We start from the raw sequence: 13,861 nt of genomic DNA, 5'->3' as shown, positions 1-13,861 counted from the left end.
CCTATTCTATTATATGTGTTAATGAATCTTCTTAATAGAGTCGAATCTTCTGTCACCATAATGCCATAAAATATAAGTGCCTGGAAAATTTAATTCAAGTTGCACATTGTCTTTTACGAAAATTTAACTTCACTTTCAGATTTCTCATTATTAGTATCTTCTTGTTAATGGTAGAAAATCACGCAATCAAATATTTGATAAAACGACGAAAACAATTTGAATTCCAATGCAACAATAAAATCTGTTATTGAAAATAAAGCAAAAAATATCTTTTTAAAAATATTATCAAAATTCATGAATAAACTGTTCAAACTGAAAAAACTGAATAAACTGAAATTGGTATCATGAGAAAGACAATTTTTCGAATTGTAAAATAATATAAAAACAATTTTGTGTCATATTTTTGGAATTCATCGCTAGAAAACAAACAAACAAAAAAAAACCCGCTTAATTTTTTGGAAAATAAAATTTTTTCTAGGTGCACATTCCTATCCTCCAAAGTATACCTATGCCAAATTTGGCAGCTTTAAATAAAATGATCTGCTCTGTACAGCGCCAAAACACACACATACATTCTCCTTAATTATTTGTAGAGATATTTTTAAATGAGAAATTATTGTTGGATTCAAGGATCGAAATAGAATTCCAGTCCAGAACAAAATGACGGATAATCATGAGATAACGAACGATGACAAATGGGAACTATTAACAGTATTTAGTACGGAAGTGGTCAATTTCCAGACGCGAACGCATTGACGTCTTATCGGCCTCATAAATATACGGCCAGCGTCAGCCTCGGAAAAATGTCTGTGACTGTCTCAGGAAACAAGGTTATGATTCAGTTTCTCCCATTTCTTTTAATGTCATGGTTCAAGCTTTATTGTTACATTTTATTATTTTAATTAATTTTCCATTTTCATTTTCAAAACAGCCGAAACTCGGTTTTATATCAGTTTTATGGCAAAATGACCATAATTAAAGTGATAAAATGTCGGCTGCTTTTGTTTTCTTTTACTGCATTAAAATAGTATTCTGTATTTTTTCTCGATTTAAATTTCACTCCATTTCCATGCGGCTATTTGAAGGTGACTCGCACCTTCTATATAATCATATCTGTCTTTTCTGCTCTTTTAGCTGCAGTACAGAAGCAGCCATCTAATTAGATAACTGTGAATCACAAACGTGACTCAAATGATGGTCAGCGACAAGTAACATATTAAGGTATGAATTTTTTCAAAAAGTTTGAAAATATTTATACTTCTGAATATTTGTGTAAGAAGAATTGGAAAAACATTTATAAAACCAACATATACTAGTTAGGTGTGGTAAAAGTTTCTTTAAAAATTAGGGGGGGGGGTAATGCTTTTTTTTTTGGCTAAAAAGTATAAAGCAAAACATTTAGTTTAAAAGTTTATCAAATAATTTGCTTTAAATTTTGTAGATATCTTAAAAAATATATATTATTTAGTTCCTTAGCTAAAAAATAAACTGTATTTCTATCCATTCTTTAAATATTGGGATTTGACTGACAAATAACGCCAAATTTTCAATTTTTCCTCGCATTGTGAAGCACTAACACAAATACAAAAAAATTTCTAAAGGAATAGATTACTTATTCTCTAATTCAGGATCTGCAAAACATATTGAGAAATTATCACACAAAATTTGAACAAAAAATATACATTAGGTTTTAATTTAAGATTTTTTGTCAGGAAATTCAATCTAAGATTAGAATTTGAGAAAACAGCTTCTAAAGAAGTAAAATAGTAATTATAAAAATGTAGACATTAAAACATGTGTAAATTCAAATAAAATAGTAATTATAAAAATGTAGACATTAAAACATGTGTAAATTCAAATAAAATAGTAATTATAAAAATGTAGACATTAAAACATGTGTAAATTCAAATAAAATAGTAATTATAAAAATGTAGACATTAAAACATGTGTAAATTCAAATAAAATAGTAATTATAAAAATGTAGACATTAAAACATGTGTAAATTCAAATATTAATCAGTGTAACTTCTTAAAAAATAGATTTAGAAACAAAATTCAAACGATTTTATAAAGAAACCTGCTCAAACATTAAGAGCAGTAAATATAAAAAAAATCACAATTTCGCTAAAAAGCGATATTTCAACTTAGTCATTTGATTTAATTCATTTATATTGAAAATTTAAGAAATGTTAGCTGATAATGTTAAAAGAAAACTCAAAGTTTTTAAAGAATGCGTTTTCATTAGTGTATTTTTTTAATAAAAAATCTCAAAGGTAAATTCGAATAAATTCTCAGTAAATTAGAATTTTAATCACACTTATAATAATTTCCATTTTTAATAAATTCAGTATTATTTTTATTTACTTATTTTATCGTTTTCAGCATATTAAAGCTCTGCATTTATTTTGTTTTGAGGTTTTCTTTAATTTTGGTTAATTTATTTTCAAGCATACTAATTTACAATTCAGTATTAAATTAATATTACATTACTTACTTAATAAATAATTAATATACTAATAACTCGGATTAGTATAACACTAACGTAAATAAGTATTAATTTGCATTTAATTAGTACTAATTTACAAGAAATTAGGATTATTTCATTTTTTAGTATTACATTTTCATGAATAAGAGGTTGTTTGAAAATTATTTTATTCACTTTTTTCAATAATATATATTGAAATTCATTACGATAACTATTACAGAATCCTGTGATTCCTTTTTTATGTGTTTCCTATCAGATATTGCCATATTTGTGGAATCAAAATTTAACAACAAAATCAATGGGCTAATTTGTAATTAAGTCCTGAAATATTTTAATAGTTCATTGCTATCGAAAACACACAGGTCTACAAATTTTCTGATCACCAGGACATAAGGAAATATAAAAAAAAAATTCTTTTACAGAATCCCATTTTTAAAAATATGAAAGCATTTGAAAACAATTTGTCAAGAACTTTTACTTATAACTTCTCAGAATGAAATGAGCATAGTAAATATTATTATTTGATGGCTAAAAATATTTCTATAGTTCAGCGTTCAGCATCATAATTCATTTGAATATTCACACATATCATAGACATCTTTGGTATCAAAATTCATTATGTGTAGACTCAAACTTCCAAACGCATAGGCCCATTATTTAATATTCTCCTCGTTAATGGCGGTTATTTCGTTACTTTATCAATGCGAAAATGAAAGTGAAAACTATCAAGTCATGTTATCAATCTAATTCGTACGTTGCAAAGAACAGCACACAAAACTGAAAAACATTTCGAATTAAAAAACAACTGAATTAAATAAAACAATTTTATTAGTGTACTAAATAGTAAAAAAAGTTTTTGTCAAAATTACATAAAATTATGGAAATTAAAGTTTTAAAGTTCATAAAAGCAATCGAATTAGAATATCAATGCAATTCAAGTATATCTTAATTTTTTAATGAATGATTAGGCATTTCTTTTTATGATAATTTTTTGAAAATTTGCTGTCATATTATATCGTTTTTATTATTTTTGTTTAAACATCCTAATTTTTGAAAATATTTTCTACTTTTTAGAATATTACTGAAGTCAGCATTTTCTATTCTAAAAATTTCTTTACGTTTTTAATAATTTTAGAGACAGCACCAGAAATGCAACATATGAATTAGGAAAATATGAGTTGTTTTAATCTATTTGTTTCATAATAATCAGCGGATCTAAAATCATGATTAATAAGCTACTTATGTTGATATTTCTTCATATAAAATAATAAATATATTTGAAAAAAAAAAACAAATAATTTTTTTTTCAGAAATTGATATCCGGTTTCATTCAAATTCCCGTGATGCGGTTTAAAACAAAAACAAAAAACAAACAAAAAATCGTCTGCGTCGAATATTGTTTACATTTGCTTTGCTCCGATCCACGTGCAAAGAAAAAATTAAGGTCAGAAAAAATGCTTTGCGCAAGTCCGAAATCTTGTGATCTCACTTCCGGTTCCAAAGGTTCCCTGTTCGTATATTACGTTCATTTATTGATAAACATTTCCAGAAGAAAGATGACCAGCTCCAATAGCCGGTAAGTGAACCACCATACATGCCACTGTGTTCATTCATTTTTTCTTCCTTCAAGAAAAAATAATATTGTGACTCGAAATATTTTATTAACAGATTGAATAATTTTATTTTGTAACCATCTGTCTTTTGAAAACCTTTTTTTTTTTTTTTGTTCAAAAGGATTTTATTTTGCATAATAATGTTTATTAATTGTTTCTATCGTCATTATTTTTATTCTATTCTGAATTATTTCTTTCATTATTTCTGTTCTATACTGAATCGAAGAACTTGGTTAATTTTCAGCATGTGCAAATAAAGTAATATTTCATCACTGAAAATAAATTAACAAACTGTGTCTGTTTAAAAATAGCTCGTTTATTTGCTTAGTGTCAGCCAATGAAATATTGCGTTGCGATAAAATTATCTGTGGTGGTTTTATGCATTTTACGGTCCCAGGCTGAGCAGACTGCGAAGCTTCTCGTTTTGTAAACTGGTAAATTTAATTTTAATACATTTAACTCTATTTTTAAGATTTATTTTAGGTTATTCTTTGAATAACTTCATGAAAATCTACTATTATTTATAGGTTAATAACTTTTTTTAATCGATATGTTTGTTGTTCGTCTTCATTTTAGTGGTCCTAGGCAGCTGCCTACTCTGCTTAGTTTGAAATCCTCCACTGATAATTATAATAAAATACAAATTTTATTGGCAACATCCAAAATAGATTAATTCCCAGATATTAAAAAACATAATCGATTTTTCTTTATAGATTATTTTAATAAGTTGAAATATCACTTAAACGGGTGAATTTATTATCATCTGTCCACTTTGCTGAACTAATAGACATCATGTCACTTGGAAAATATTTTGCTGCATTTTATAATGAAGTACACAAAAATTGAATAATGAATCTTTTAAGAAAAATTTAATGCATTTAAATTTGATATATGATTTATGGTATTTAAAATTAAATGCCTCAAAAATAATTATTAGTCTTATTTAAATATCTTCTCTAAATCTGAATAAGTTTATCGAATTTGGAAAAATTCCATTCTAAGTAGTTAAATGACTAAAATGTCCGACTGTCTGTTTGTTTGCTGTCTGCGTTTTCCTTTACCCACAATCTCCATATTAAGCTATAGTCCGATTGACCTTGAAGCTACTAGATATTGCAGGAAAGGATTAATATTGGGCAAAGAGATAAAAACTGAATTGTTCAAGTAAAACGAAAGTTGAAACTGAATTGTTTCGGTTTAGAAGTTGCTTATAAAAAGAGAAGTGGGACAATTAGGCCCACTGCATTTTAATTCAGCCCGTTTGGCCAATAGATACATTTATTGCAGAAAAAAACAAAAGATATTTCGATGTATACAAAGAATATATCGTAAAAGGAGTCCTAGTCAATTTAATTTTACTGCTTTCTTCAACTTTTGATCTTAAAATATGTTTTTTGTTCCAAGGACAAATATGTTTTACATTATTTAAAAATGCAACTTGATAACTTATAATTTATTGTAAAAACTATGCTTTTTGAAATGAATTGCAATCAATATTTCAAGTATTAGAAAAACTCAATTCACTTCACAATGCACTTGGATTCGAAACTTATAAGTATCGCCATGTTCAATCGCAGTAATATCACTGATTTTTTAAAAATTATTTCACAGAAAATATTGAACATAAACGGTGCTTTAAAAATAAGTTTATCTCTGTATTATAAAATTCACAATTCAGTCATTAATATTATGGGATTTTTCAAATTATTTCTCAGAAAATATTGAAGTGACTCTCAGAAGTAAACAATTAACAGAAAATGTTGAAATAACTAAAAATAGAAATAACTTCCTCCCGGTGTTATAAAAAGAATCAATTTCAAAATAATGAAACTATGATACTATTTTTTTTTGGGGGGGGCGGGTATTATTATTGTAAAGGCGTAATTAATTTTGCAGCATTGCATGTCGCAAGAAAAATTTCTGACTAAAGAGTTATTAAGTGCTCTGGAATGAAAGATTTCCAAAATAGCTGTTTAAGCTGTTTTTATAGGAAAAATTCAGGAACATCAATTGAAATTGCAATCAGTATTTTGACGATTCATCGGCATATGATTATAACGATTGTATTTTTTTGAGGAAAAATTAATTTTTTAACACGATATTTTTGAGTGATTTTGATATTCCATCGTAATTTATTAAAATATCTGGCCTGTTTTACATTTTTCTTTGTATTTTATCATAATTTGGTATTATTAGTTGCTACACTTCTTACTACATGCTATAAGCATTTGTTTCTGCATGCTAACTGCCATTATTGTTAAGATATTTATTGTAGCTCCTGTGTTTTATGTTATTACTGTGGTATTATCTATTTTCCCGTTTTCTATTTTTACCTCGATTTTTCTTTGTTATTTCTGTAAGTAATTTGATAATCATATACATCAAAATGTATATAAATAGTGCAGTTGTTATTTTGGCATCTAAGATTGTTTTATTTTAACTTTTATCATATGAAGTGATCGATTTTGACAGAAACAACAAGAATTTTATTAAATAAAACTGGTCAATTATTAGTTGTAGTTATGTTGTTATTTATAATAGTTGTAGTTATATTAGTTACTGCTTATTCAGTTTAGTAATAATTACGCGCTTCCTCGAAAAGATACGAAGATTCTTTTCGGAAAGGACGTAATTTCTAAATGGGAGCAGATGACTAGGATAATATTTGATTTGGCCCTCACTTCTCCAGATTTCTGCGGCGCACCGGCAGAAGGATATTTAAATGTGCTACAGGTCGGTTTACAAGTGGTTCTTTGGTGCAATTAGATTTCGAATTTTGTACTCTCCCACTCCGACATCGTTACCTTACTATCAGGCCACTGCAGTCTGTAGATGATCTTTAGATCCTAGCCTTGGTATTATGATTTGCCAACGGTCTGTTGCCTGTTATAATTTGGTTTGCATTATTTAAATTATAATAATTTGTGCTTTGAATTTTGATTTTGCTTAGTATTCTTCGAAACTGTTTAAAGTCCTAAACTTGCATATTTATAAGGAAAGGTTAAATTACTAAATAATTGTTAGCAATTTGACATATCGTGTAATTACCATGAGGAATGTCATTAGTTGAGTCATATTTGCATTTTTATTCTTGACAATAAGACTTAAATTTTCATATACGTTTTGAAAGGTATGTTAGCGCTCTCTTATCATTAACCTAAATATTGCGTTTTCGGTGAAGTCAAATACAAAAATAAACTTCGCAACAGCTATCTACTGTTCATTTCAATATCATGAGAAGACCATTTTTTTGACGATTCTGTCTCACTAAGGGGTGAGACGCGGAAGGATGTACGCATTTCCGGAATTCAGTTTATTGTTAAAAGTAAAATTCTTCTTCCTTTCATCTTTCCTCTCACTCCTATTTTGTCGAGTTAAACCCGTCCTAACGCATGCGCAAAAGTGCATTCTTTTAGAATCCTTTGGCAAACGATAGGTTTTTATGCATTCAAAACGGGGACTCCCCTAACACTCATTTACATAGAAACAGAAATGAGGGTTAGGGGCAGAAACAGAATTGTAGATCTTGCAATATTATGGAGGTTTGTGATGGTTTTATCCATTCAAACCGGTATCAGAACAGTCAAAGTGACGGTCATTTTGATTTGATAGGTGTGGAAAAGAAGACAAAACACTGCATCTCAAAAGTTAAATAAAAGTGTTTTTTCTTTGAATTTAAATATTGAGAAGATAATTAATTTTTAAAATGCGGAAAAATTGAATTTTCATATACGAGGGCAATTCAGAAACTAACCTCCGGTTGATTGAAAAAAAAAAAAAAAACCCAAGTTAAGTAAAAATATTTTAATATATACATCTTACAACTACATCTTTGCACTATTTTTCGACATAGTCTCCATAACGATTGAGGCACTTATCGTATCTCTTCACAAGCTTTGAAATTCCTTCTGCATAAAAATCACCCGCTTGTGCCTTGAGCCAGCCTGTGACCGCATCTTTGAGCTCTTCGTCGTCATCAAACCGCTGGGACCCGAGCCATTTCTTCATACGCATGAAGAGGTGATAATCGCTTGGCGCCAGATCTGGGCTGTAAGGTGGATGGTTGAAAACGTCCCACTTGAAGGACTCAAGAAGGGCTGTTGTTCTGCGAGCAGAGTGAGGACGGGCGTTATCGTGCAAAAAAACGATACCGGAAGTCAGCATACCACGGCGTTTGTTCTGTATAGCCCGTCGTAATGTTTTTAGTGTTTCACAGTACACGTCTTGATTAATGGTCGTCCCACGTTCCATGAATTCAACCAACAACACCCCTTTGGCATCCCAAAACACCGTTGCCATCAGTTTTCTGGCAGAAAAATCTTGCCGGGCTTTTTTTGGTTTGGTAGGCGAATCTGAATGTGCCCACATCTTTGATTGTTCTTTTGTCTCAGGGTTCACGTACTTAATCCAGGTTTCGTCACCGGTCACGATTCTGTTTAACAATGGTTCTCCTTCGTCCTCATAACGTGACAGAAAGTCTAATGCAGAGGCCATTCTTTGACTTTTGTGGTGGTCGGTAAGAATTTTGGGCACCCATCGTGCACAGAACTTACGGTAACCCAATCTTGCTGTCACTATCTCGTACAAAAGAGTCTTAGAAATCTGTGGAAAATCAGTAGACAACTCCGCCATTGTGAAACGTCGATTTTCACGAACTTTTGCATCAACTGTCTGAACGAGTTCGTCAGTCACCAAGGATGGTCTACCACTCCTCTCTTCATCATGAACGTTTTCTCGTCCACTTTTAAATAAACGTACCCATTCACGGACAACTCCTTCACTCATAACTTTTGGTCCGTACACGGCACAAAGCTCACGATGAATAGCTGCTGCAGAGTATCCTTTGGCTGTAAAAAACTTTATAACAGCACGCACTTCACATTTGGCGGGATTTTCTATTGCAGCACACATTTCAAACTGCCACAAAAACTAAACTAGCGCAGGTACGATGTTCACTCGACTACGGCTTGATGCCGACTGACCTGCTGAGCGTGTGAATGCACAGATGGCGCGCTACTCCCCCCACTACCCGCACTGTGACCAATCGGAGGTTAGTTTCTGAATTGCCCTCGTACATTGTTTGATGTAACATTTTTAATAATCACCTGTTTAAAGTAGAATATATTAAAAAAAAATTTCTTGTGACTTGTAGAAAAGTAAATTCTTTATTTCGTGATGCCAGTTACTAAATTTAATACTGAATCAGATATTTTCTAATACCTAGTTCTTGTAATTTTTAGCTTGGAAATATTTTTTACACCTGTTCAAAAAGACATTTCGATAATTCAAATGAAATTAAATGACTTTTTGAAGTGAAAAAAACAAAGACCCATGGAAACTTAACTAATAAGTGGTTATTAGAATGCTTGTCTTAATGATTAAAGAAAGAAAGAAAGGGTGAGGATAGGGAAAGAGCACGCCAATGTCTCAAAAAATGAGAGTGCTCTTTCCCCCATCTTCTAATTAATGATTCTATTCTTGTAACCCCTCCTCCCAGCATAAAAATTGTGGGCCGTGAGAATATCCACAATGGAAGTGATCTCCCCGAAACTTTCTCGCATTCTTCACAATAAGAGTGCTATTTTATTCTTTCCAGCATAAAAATTTCAGATCTTGAGCTTGACCCTGAACGCCACGAGTGCTCAGATTTTCGTTATTAGAGTACCGAAATTTTAATATTTTGTGCTTCACAGCTTAGTGAATAAAACTGGATTTGGATGGTATTTTAAGGAAAAAAATTTAACACAGAGCTACACTGTAGTAACAAGATTACGGTGTCAAATTTCATTGAGATCTAAGTGGTTGTGGTTTTGAGTCATCGTTTTTAAACGCATGAAGAGGTGCAGTTTGATAAACGGTTAACCCCTCAACAGATATAGTCCAAAATTTGACACGGAACAAACAATTTAAATAATAAATATGTCAACCCAATTTTATCGATTTAGCTCTACACAATTTGTACGCATCGGTCTCATTTGCAATAGAATAAATAACTGGATATGCCGATTTTTTAAAACCATTTTGTTCAAAATTTGATAGAAATCTACGACTCTGTTTTAAGACCATATACCGAATGTAGTTCGTCTTGTTCAAAATATTTTTACTTTCCCGTATGTGAAGTTTAGAGGAAATGTTGTAATCGCCAAGAAATTCGCATTTCGGCGAATTTTCATATTTCAAACGTCTCTAAATTTGAAAAATACATTATTAGTATTATGTCTGTCTGTCTGTCTGTAAATATGATAACCCCAAAACATTTTTAGTTAAAAAAGAGGAAATTTGGTATATAGATTTAAACTAAATTTGTAGAATTTTATCAAATTTTGAACGAAATCAATTTACAGGAAATTTGTCTGGCTGGCTGTTGAGTATAAATGAACTCAATAAACGCTAAACGCAAAGAACTAAATAGATAAAATTTGGTACGCATGTTTAGCATTTAAAATAAATATAGATAATTATCAAATTTTGAACTAAATTTATTAAAAGATTGACTGATTGACCTATGAATTAGACAGATGAAAATGGGTGTATAGAGTTATAACCAAATCTTGAATGAAATGCATTCAGTGCATGTTCCTCTGACTAGCTAGCTATTCAAGTACCAGTGAAATCGATGACTAAAAATGTAAAGAGCTAGATGGATAAAGTTTGTTTCATAGACATAGCATCTAATTCACAGGTATAGATTCTTATCAGATTTTATACCAAATTCGTTAAACAATGGACAAATTTGTTGGCCGGTATTTTTACATGCATATAAACTTAATCATTCATAAATGCATGATTTAAATATGTGAAATTCGGTAATTGCAATTATCTTATGGCGGGGTCGTTGCATAGGGGTAGCGCATCTTCCCCTTGATCTGGGCGTCCCGGGTTCGAGTCCCGGTTCGGGCATGGTTGTTCTTCATCTGTGTTCTATCTGTGAGGTGTGTGAATGTGCCCACCTGTAAAAAGGGGTTGTGCAAGCGAATGTGTAAGTTTCATCTTTATATGAGCTAGAAGTCAGACTTCTGCTCTCGGGTGCTCTGGGGTCTTTACCCTCAGAAGCTACTGCACCACCTTTCCGTGTTAACACTGACACTACATCATCAACAATTATCTTATGATTACAGTTGAAGTTTATGTCAAATTTTGGTTTTTGTTAATTGACAAAAAGGCCTGCAAAATGCATATTCGCACTATATATTCAGTAAAAATGCTAAATTCACGCCATAAATCTATATTTAGTAATGATCGTTTACCAATGAAATGCAGAGGGCATTCGAGGCTTTACCCAAGGCCCACAATTTTATGGAGGGGTGGGAGGTGATGGGTATAAAATTTATTTAAAGTATGCTAGAAAATTTCTGGTAGACCACTTCCGCTGATTATTTATCGTGTTGGGTAGACAGACAGAGAGAGTGGCAAATAGACTTCAATCCGAAAATATGTTTGGAGTGCTTACTAATACGTGAAGATTCATAAAAATTTGTAAATTGAATTATTTGACAATTGTAATATTTTTTCTCTATATATTTCTTATAACGAAACTGATATTCTGACTCTCTGTATATAAAAAGTAACTGATTCACTTGATGCACCCTGATTTAAAAATAGTCTTGCCTTTCGAGCAGTACTGACTTACCAGCGATAAAATTTGCAACGTTGATACGCTTTATCTTATCTCCGCCTTTTCCTTTTAAAAATGCATGCATATCAAACCTTGTTAACCGAAATTGTTTCAAAATTACTTAATATAAACAACGCCCTTATCTACAAAGTGCTTGAGCGTTCATTATGTGCTGAGAAGTCCTGAGATAGAGGAAAACCGTACCGAAACACTAAATGATAAGGAGAAGCTACAACCCAGATGTGAAAACTAATCATGTATAACATGTTTGTTTGATTTCTTGTTAAAATATTCACAAACTATCATGTGAGAAAAAATCTTTAGTTTATTCCTTTTGTTGCTATTTTGTTACTTTCCCAGCTGAAAAGTATTTAAAAAAAACTGTACTGTAATCAATAGCAATTTGCGGTTCCAGTTAATGCCTATTTTGAAACCTTTTTTTTAATATGTGATGGATTATTAACATTTCAACCCACTTTAATTTATTCAACATGTTAAGTGATTTTAGTTTAATTTTTCAATTCTGGACAACAAAATATATGTTTTTAGTTGTTACTTGTTTTTAAATATTTATATCATGGGGGAAAATGACTTAAGTAATAATTTTTTAAAAAGAATCAACCATAATTACTTACTGATTCTCTTACTTAAAAATAAAGATATTTGATTATTATGATAAATATGAAAAAAAATAATGAACTTCAACCGAATATAGCATTAAAAATTATCATTTTACAGGACCTGATATAAACATTTAAATAAATATTTCAAATTCTGATTTATTAAATTAATGATTAAATATTCTTACATTTAATGACGATTTTGATAATTCAGTGTTCCGTTGTAGTCATAATATTTTATAATTCTAAGAATTCGCTTTTTTTTTCTTTTTATAAATTTATTATTTGGTAGCTAGGCTAGTAACATTTTTAATCAACATACTTGCAACACCTGGTGGTAAGATCTCGGCTTCGGACCGGAGAATTTCAAATTCAAGACCCGATTCCACCGAAGAAACGTCGTGTAAGAGGGTCTGATGCACGTTAAATCTGTCGGGAACAAATGTCCTTCCGCTGGTGTGTTACGGAAATTTGGAGACCAGGGTGCTACCTCAGGTGTCGTCCACGTCATCTTTTCATAATTACGAAGTCCGTCCCCAAATAGCCCTAGAGTTGCTTCAAAAAGGGGAACTTAACTGAACTGAACTGAACCCTACCTGACCTAAACGGTCTTAGGCTGTTGCCTGTTCTATCTAGTCAGAAATCTGCTACTGACTGTAACTGTTAAAACGAAAGTCGACTTCGAATTTCTTCAAGAATCGCCATTTACGATTTAGATTTACTAGAGCTCAATAAAAAAAAGGGGGAAAGATTGGAATCATATTTATTGTTCTCTCTGTAAATATGAAAAAACATAGCAATCTAGACGGTTGGAGTTTGTTCTGTAGTCTTAAAAAGAAAAATTTAGATTTTTTAAAAATGAATTTTGGGAGAATTTATTTAAGAAAAATTCTGCCTTTCAATGAACATGATGATTCAAAAACGGAATGAGTTAGACTGTTTGAACTAAATCCGATAACAGATGGATTCATCGTCTACCCATCCATATATTCTTGCGGATTTTAATTTAATCGTACAAAAATACGAGAAATTAAATAAGGGGATTTTGAAATATAGTCTTTACTTTAAAATTATGTATCTCCGTCTAATTGCAAACTAAATCTTTTAATGAGGAAACTCATTATTTAAATGACTGTTCCATGCGTTTATAAATACAATAACTTAAAGGAATCAAAGAGTATTATTTCTCAACAGTATATTTTAAATTTAGTATTTATTATTGAATTCAAAATGCTGATTTAATTCAAATGTTAGACTTCATCCTATCTGCAGAAGATATATAAAATGAAAGTCAATTTTTTTGTATGTTCGATGAAGTTAAACTTAAAATATAACGTATTGAATATGTATCTGAAAAAGTTGATGGTGAATACAGTATTATTGGTTTGTTTTTAAGGAAAATAAACAATAGAAATCTAGAACAGTCTCTTCTCTATTTTATCCCATGATTCCACGTAAGAATATATCTTATAACGTGCATCAAAAATGATGGTATTCATATGTTATGCAGCTAAATATTCTAGAATCCC

The 13,861-nt window shown here is 30.6% G+C and overlaps 1 protein-coding gene across 2 annotated transcripts in view; it reads left to right on the top strand.

Annotated features, from left to right (window-relative positions):
* The first annotated feature begins 3,991 nt into the window (after window positions 1-3,991).
* Window positions 3,992-13,861, top strand: part of LOC129965971 (monocarboxylate transporter 9-like) — a 45,058-nt gene continuing 35,188 nt past the window's right edge. Inside the window, exon 1 of one of the 2 annotated variants that reach the window (XM_056080285.1) lies at window positions 3,992-4,060. The gene's annotated coding sequence lies outside the window, so the exon portion shown is untranslated. Of the gene's footprint in view, window positions 4,061-4,477; window positions 4,532-13,861 lie in introns of those variants that run through there. The other variant, XM_056080286.1, reaches the window with a different exon arrangement.

The sequence above is a fragment of the Argiope bruennichi genome, chromosome 4 (assembly GCF_947563725.1).
Source record: "Argiope bruennichi chromosome 4, qqArgBrue1.1, whole genome shotgun sequence".
NCBI classification, from domain to species: Eukaryota; Metazoa; Arthropoda; class Arachnida; order Araneae; family Araneidae; genus Argiope; species Argiope bruennichi.
This window is presented reverse-complemented; position numbering and strand designations above follow the sequence as displayed.